Source organism: Peromyscus californicus, unplaced genomic scaffold, assembly GCF_007827085.1.
Source record: "Peromyscus californicus insignis strain IS unplaced genomic scaffold, ASM782708v3 Scaffold_9__1_contigs__length_137607984, whole genome shotgun sequence".
NCBI lineage: Eukaryota > Metazoa > Chordata > Mammalia > Rodentia > Cricetidae > Peromyscus > Peromyscus californicus.
The window spans coordinates 15,128,686-15,136,361 of record NW_026294617.1 but is presented as its reverse complement, the minus strand read 5'-3'; positions in this window follow the sequence as shown (position 1 = coordinate 15,136,361).

Below are 7,676 nucleotides of genomic sequence, written 5' to 3'. Positions count from 1 at the left end.
AAAACCAAGGCTTGATCCTGGATCCTGGAGTCTTAGCTGGAGCCTGAGTGATTACCTTCTTCCTAAGGGCTCTGATATTCAAATCTCTGCTTGGCATCTGTTTGCACTGGGCTGATTTCCTGGAAGTGTGATGTCACGCAACTGACTTTCAGTGACAACTAACCATAAGAGGCTGGGTTCTGACTTACAGCCTCTTGACCGTCCTGTACTGTCTCTTGATCGGATGGTAGCCCCACTCGTGGTATCTGTGGGCCACAGAGGCCCCGACTGGAGGCAGTCCTATAGGAATTTAGCTTTCTTCATTCCCTCTCACTACTGCTGGTCTCTCCACCCACCACCTCGTGTCTTTTGTAGATAATAGCTGAAGTGCCAGCCTTCCCGGTACTTGAAATTGCCCAAGCTAGAACGGCCTTTCCTAGATTCCTTGAGTTACTCCTGTACGGTCAATACAGTCAGCATAGTTCCCACCCTCAGAGAGCCTTCGAGAGTCATTTCACCAACGGGAGTGCTAACAGATCACAGACCACAAAAGATGAGTGCTCTAAGAACATAATGAGACTGTATAATTGATGGTAACAGTAACAGCAGAGGGAAAAATTGATATGCCTGAAGGAAGAGGACCCTGGAGAGCCCCTCATTTCTACCAAGGACAATGGAAAAGAGGTGCCTTTCCCTGGCTCACAGACGAAACCATTAAGATTTTGGAAGGTTAAGTGACTGTCCAGGTCACCCAACTCATGCACGACACGTGAGATTGTAGTCTAGATCTACCTGCTTCCAAGGCTCAGCGCTGTTCTATGCAAGACGGCCTCTGTGTACCCGCCAGCATTGCAGAGACTTCGTTCAGGCAGCCATGGGTCTGAGAGTGTCTAAGAAGATGCTCTTCTCATGGCGCTGTGAAATTACTAAAGCAGTCAGGCAAAAAGTAAACGTCAGCGTGATGGAGTCTTCATGAGCTCTCGGGGGAAAAGGGACTCGAGATGAACTTTGCAACCTGGCAGATATTAGGTAAGAGTCCTGTGTGTGGAACTGGTCTGGAGAAGGCCTGTGACACCATTCTAGATAGCTTGGATGGGACAGGCAAGCAGAGGAACATCCAAAGCCAAGGCAGAGACTCGGGTGTCACAGGGAATAGGAAGCCAGCTTGGTGCAGCCTTTCTTGTTTATGTCTTCTTCTCACATCAGGGAGGGAAGGTTGCAACCAGCTCATGCTCCATCTCACAAACCTCCTCCATCATATGAAATCTGATGAATTCCTCACCAGTAAGATGTGGGCTACTCTGGATACTGAGGCTGTGAGAAGGAGAACACTATAGATCTAGTGTTTTGCACACGGCATTGCTCAAGCTGGTGGCCATCTTCCAAACCAACTTTCCTCCACAGCTATGGTTCCTCAATGACAAAACCTGGCCTGAAATCCTCATGTGTGTCTCTGCCTTATTCTGATTCCAGAGTGAAATGTGACGTTAGCAGCAAAATCAGTGCCACGGTTGGAGAAAGCTGAAGGAAGTGTGGGTACCAAGAGACGAGTTGTTGAGTCTCACCCTAACTGATAATACTTGAGTCAGCCAAGCACAACCTCATCTCTCACAGAGTGATTGATAGCTGTGGTTCATCACTAAAGAAATAATCTCAGCACCTATGAAATCGGTGGGCTTCATCTCTGGCTTTTAGAGACAGAAAGAAGGAAAAAAATGAGCTCATTTCTGAAGCTCTTCCCAGGTATAGCTCTCTATTGTGTGCTGGGGTTGCTATGACAAAATACCACCAGCTGGGTGTCTTAAACAATGGGAAGGTTCTGGAGGCTGGAAGTTCAAGATGGAGCTGTTGGCAGGTTCCCATTCACCTTGGCCTTCAGACGAGTGCCTCCTATTTGGCTCGCAAGGGGTCTTTTGTCTGAGAACCTTCATGCCTGGAGAATCTTTGTCTTTTCGTAAGGACACCAGACCTATTGGACTGGGGTTCCCTATAGTATTCCACTTTAACCTTCATCATCTTTTTAGAGCTCCTGTCTCCAGATGGAGTCACAGTGAAGGCTTGAAGTTTAACACACTCATCTTGGAGACCAGCTCAGTCCGTAAGAAGCCTGAGCACCATGTTAATGGAAATATTATGTCAAATGTCTCAACACTATTTTAAAACCATGAGTGTTAAATGCAAGAGTTTTTCTCTAGGTCACCTTGCTGCAAAGTGGGGGAAAGGGAGGAGGTGTGCCAGGAGCAAAGGTCTGCATGACAGGGCACGTGGACTGACTTCTCATGTGACCTTGAGGGAATAGCTTTACTTGTTTATATACCAACATCCTTGTCTCTTGAAAGAGGGAACTCAAGAATAATGACCCAAGGGCTGTTTCTAACTGTAGCACCTACGATCTACTTCACTTAAAATTTAGTCAATCCGAGGCTATTCGTCCAGAGAAGAAGGCTACAGACCCTGACTGCATGATGAAATTATTGTGGATGTAGAATAAATATTTGCATTTTGTCCAATAACAAGAACTCTTCCGTATAAGATGGAGCCAATTCTGAGACTATCAAAGTCATGGAAGCTATGAGCAGGTACCTGGATTTCTGTGGTTGAAATGAAAGCGATAAACGCCAACTTTCTGCTCCATTTGATGATACATGTGCACGGCCTATGCAACAGCCCTTCATGTCCTACTGTGAAAGCAAATTTAAGAGATTTAGGAAATCTATGTGTGCTTTGTATGCTTCTCTTTGGAAGACATGTGTCTTATGCTTAGCAGACACTATCTATCATTAACAGACTGCTCATTTGGAAAGACTTCCCTTCTGCGTGTGGTAGCCACAGGTGTCCCTGGTAATTGGTGATGAAAGTGCTTTAGGGAAAGTTTCAGTTAAAATATAATGAAAGAAAATGGTGGAGATACCCCATGGGTACGAGGCTAGCTATGCAGCCAATCCACAAGTGGGGCAAGAACATAATCCTTGTAAGACAAGGAAAGAGAAAAAGTGCAAATCGAGAGAAAAATGTGTTTTTCAGATAAAATTACAGCCTACTCTTCTTAAAGTACATTAAACGTAAGACTTGTGTTGAAATATTCTCACTATGTGCAACTTAGCAAATTAACTTGTTTAACGTTATACTTGCCCTCCAATGAGTATCCAGGCAACCCAGTGTCATGCGCATGTAGATGTAAATGTTCTTGGTAGTTACTGTAATAAACAGCATAATGTATACATTCCTGGCAAATCCTTAACATCTGTTTGTGAAACCACATATGAAACTAGATACTCTAATTTAGCTCCAAAAGGTAACGTGCACCCTAGGAGAATCTCCATCCATATTCCAACCCATGCATTTGCTCACCTAAGCTATAAACCCTATGCCCCATGCCAGGCACCACTGTGCCAACTTGTGCACGTATGAATGAATACTAAGTAAGGAAATAAATGAATCAGAAATAACAGTTGACACGAGGAGTGGAGTACATATTAGTCAGGGTTCTCTAGAGGGACATAACCAATAGAATGTGTGTGTGTGTGTGTGTGTGTGTGTGTGTGTAAAGGGGATTTATTAGAGTGGCTCACAGCCTGAGGTCCTGCTAATCCAACAATGACTGTCTCACAATGGAAAGTCTGAGAATCCAGTCGTTGTTCAGTCCATTAACGTCTCAGCTGATCTTACATGTGTGTTGGGATCCCAAAGATGTAGACCCTAATACCCATGAATTGGGAGTGAGGGCTAGCAGGCAAAGAACAAAAGCTTCCTTCGTCCGTATCTTTTATATAAGCTGCCATAAGATGTGGCCCAGATTAAAGGTGGGTCTTCCCACGTCAAATGATTCAATCAAGAAAAATCTCTCATGGGTGTACCCAGCCACGTGGATTTTAGTTAATTCAAGATGTAGTCAAGTTGACAACCAAGAATAGTCTCACAGGCAGTGAAGAAAAGAAAAGGATAATGTGATAGACCAGCTGCTCTCATAGTCCTTGAACTATCATGTAAGAGACTGTTAGAAATACACCTTTCCGGGTTCCACCTCAAATCTACTGACTCAGACTCAAAAACAGTCACTTTTAGCAAGTTCTAAAACTGAGACACAGTTTTAGACCTGAGACACAGAAAAACTTGCAAAGTCCTGTGGTAGGTCCGTTTATGTTGAGATGAGAGAAAGCCTGGGAATTGGGGAAAGGCTCTGCTGGAGATGGATTTGAGGCAGTTTCCATGCAGAAGGAATGATACAGAAAAGCCTGGTGAGTGTGAGATGCCAGGGAACAATGACCAAGAGAGAGAAGCATGGCATGAGATGAGGCTGGCAAGGCACGCAGTCTGTGTTTTCACGAAGAAGCAGGGACCACAGGAGTCAGCTCAGACTCACAGAGGCCAAATCTGCACCTGTGTTTCCTCCTGACTCAAGGCAAAGATCGGGATTCCCTCCATACATGGCCCTTCATAGCTCTTCATTTATTTACCTGCTTGTGAGTGTAGTCACACAACATCTGTATGGCTGGATGAGTTCCTCCTGTTGCCCCTCGCTGGTAAAAGCAGGACTATGAACTGTGGCTGTCTTGGCCTGAATGTTGGCAAGACCTGTGGCTTGCTTCTGGTTATAAGAACAAGGCGGAGGTGACAGGTTGGGTGTGATTACACATACACAATTCATTTGGCTTGGTGTTTTTGAAGAGGCAAACTGCCAGGGTGGGAGATTGTAGAGAGACGGAAAAGAACTGTATGTAGCCTTGGACTAAAGCTGGGGGCCTGGAGCCTGCAGCCTGTAAGGAACTGAATGTTGCTAGCAACTGAACAGGCCTGGGGATGGATGCTTCCCAACTTATGTTTCCAGTGACACTGCAGCTCTCATCCAACTTGAAACCTTTGGTCTGGAGAACCACAGCCGCAGCCTACCTGCCCCTAGCACGTGCTGGGAAGCAGCAAATACAGCATGCTAAGTGCCAAATTTGTGTTCCTGTTAGGATCCCAAGGATACAGGCCAGTGGAATTCAGCAGTGGGAGTACATGCATGTAATCTTGGCTGCTTAGTAGGCTGAGGCAGGAAGCGTGTGAGCTGGAGCCCAGCCTGACCTCACAGAAAGGTTTGGTCAGAAAAACAATGCTAACAACACCAGACCAATTCTAGAAACTGATACTTGTGCTTGTAGACAGTCTCACACCTGCAAAAGTACAAACCTCAGTGGTACAGAGGCTTGAGAGCCAGTGGGGCCAATGGTACCAGTTATAACAGTCTGAAGACTATAGAACTGGGTGTGTCGAGGGTGGAGCGCTGCTGGGGGGAATCCCAGAGTGCAGACACCTAAGAACCAAGAGTGTCAAAGGCTTTTTGTTAATTAATTGTTTTCATTTATTTTACATCCTGACCAAAGTTTCCCCTCCCTCCTCTTCTCCCATCCCCCCTCCCCTCTGCCCTCCCATCCACTCCTCTTCTGTTTCTGTTCAGAAAGGGAGTGTCAAAGTCTTAAAGAAGAGTATGGTGTGTATCCCAGCTCAAAAAGTCAACAAGTTTGCCTTCCTGTGCCTTTTTGTCCTATTGGGCTCTCCGTGGACTACCTGCCCATCCTGGTGAAGATGGGTCTTCTTCCTTCATGCTAATGAATCTAAGGCTGGTCTCCTCTGAAACACCTGCACAGACACAGGAGATCTATGTTTTACCAGCTGTCAGGAATGCCTTTGCTTAGCCAGATGGGTGCACAAATCAGCCATGACCACTGTTACAGGAGGAAACGGGTGTGGGAGAGGAATGAACTAGTATCCCGACTCGTCTTGTAAAAGTAAAATAGCCTGTGTTATGAAAACACAGTAATGAATTTTAATAAGTCATGTAGTTTGGGGCATGGGGCAATTTTGTCAGAGTGACACAGGGAGGTCGCCACAAGGTGAGAGCCCATCACTTTTCCACCGAGTCCCTGAGATTCTCAAAGCCTGGGGTGTCAAAGTACTCCCCTGCCTTCTGGCTTCCTTTCCCATTGCTGCTATGATAAATCACCACAAACTTATTATCTTACAGCTTCGGAGGTCAGAGGTCCATATGGGTCTCTCTAGAACAGCATCAGGACTGTGGTGTCCCTGGGGGCTATGGTGGAGAAGCTTTCTTCCTTCCCCAACTCTAGAGGCTCCCTCCAATCCATGGCTCCTGCCTCTTTGCATCTTACTGTTCTGTCTCCTCTGTGACCTATGGACACTTTTAATATCACTGGACCCACGCAGATCATCATTATAAACAGCCTTTCTCCAGCTTGCCAATAGTCAAACTCAGAGTTTCACAGAGCTGGGGATGAGGACATCTTTTGGAGCTCTTATTCTGTCACAGGTACTGATCCAGTTCTGTTGTGTGAGTGGGCTTGGCATGTTCGCACGCTCTCAAATAAGTACTGACTTTTAGTATCCATAGTTTTCCTCACAATAGACTCACACACACTCCCATTTGAAGTACTGCTCTCTGGAACTGAGGAGATGGCTGAGTCAGTAAAGTACTCTCTGTGCAAGCACGAGGACCCGAGTTCAAAGCCCGGGAACTCACACATAAAGCCAGCATGCGTGTGTGTGTCTGCAATCCCGGCGCTAGAGAGGAGGCACACAGATCCCTAGAGCTCACTTGGCCAACCAGCACTGGAGAACTCCGGATTCAGTGAGAGATCCATCTCAAGAAGCAAGGAAGAGAGTCATTGGGAAAGACACCTGCTGCAGATCCTTGGCTCCACATTCACACGCACACGCATGCATGTACCTGGCACCACATGCACACAAACAACTAGTACATGTACCTAAAAGAAGCACACACATGCACACATGCATACATGTACCTAGCAGAATCACATATATGCACATACTCACATGTGTACCTAGAACCTCATACATGCCCGTGCACATATATGTACTTAAAAGAACACATACACAAAATCAAATGAAGCAAAGTTCTACTCTGTTCCTTTGTAGATGTCAACGCTGTTCACTAGACTGATGAGTTACCCTTTTGGCTTTCCTGAAAGCTAGGCGTGTTTGCTTTTCAGTGCACGGGATTCTCATCTTATTCTCTGTGGTCCTAAGAGCAGGGAGACTGGTCGGTCCTTCAACGGTGTCACTAAGGGGCCTGGGTGCTCTGGAATGAGGCTCTTCTGAACACGGATGTCTTCTGCCTAGCAGCTGTGGCCCTCCCTGTTCACCTCTTTATCTGTGTGTTCTTCACATTATTTGTTCTGCCCTTTAGTTGGAAAATAATTATCATTATTAAGTCAACTCACAGCAAACAGAAAGGACTTCTGGGAAAAGAACAAGAGCAAGCGACTGCCCTCCTGTCAGTCAGTCAGGTCCTCATGGCCTCCGCTTCCGAGACCAGGAGCACGTATGTCATGTGTCCACCTTCACCACCACGGGTCCCTTTCCGGTCTTCATGAGCTGCTCTCCTCTGGGCACGCTTTGGCATATGTAGCTCCTCTTTTTATGGATGGTTAGTGTTTGTCAAGCTGTCAGTGGGAAACTGGGATAGAGAAGACACAGTCCACAGCCCTCACAAGCAAGGAGTGGTCCAAGCCATGTTCCGCGTGGCTGTGCAGCCTATGGAATCTAGTCCCCACCCCTCAGGGCTCATGGTGGCATCCATCATTATGCCTTCCTGCCTCTATGGCACCCATGAGTCCTTTGAAGAGGAGCTTACCAGAGAGCCCTCGGCAGTCACCAAAGCAGCCTCAGATGTAGCC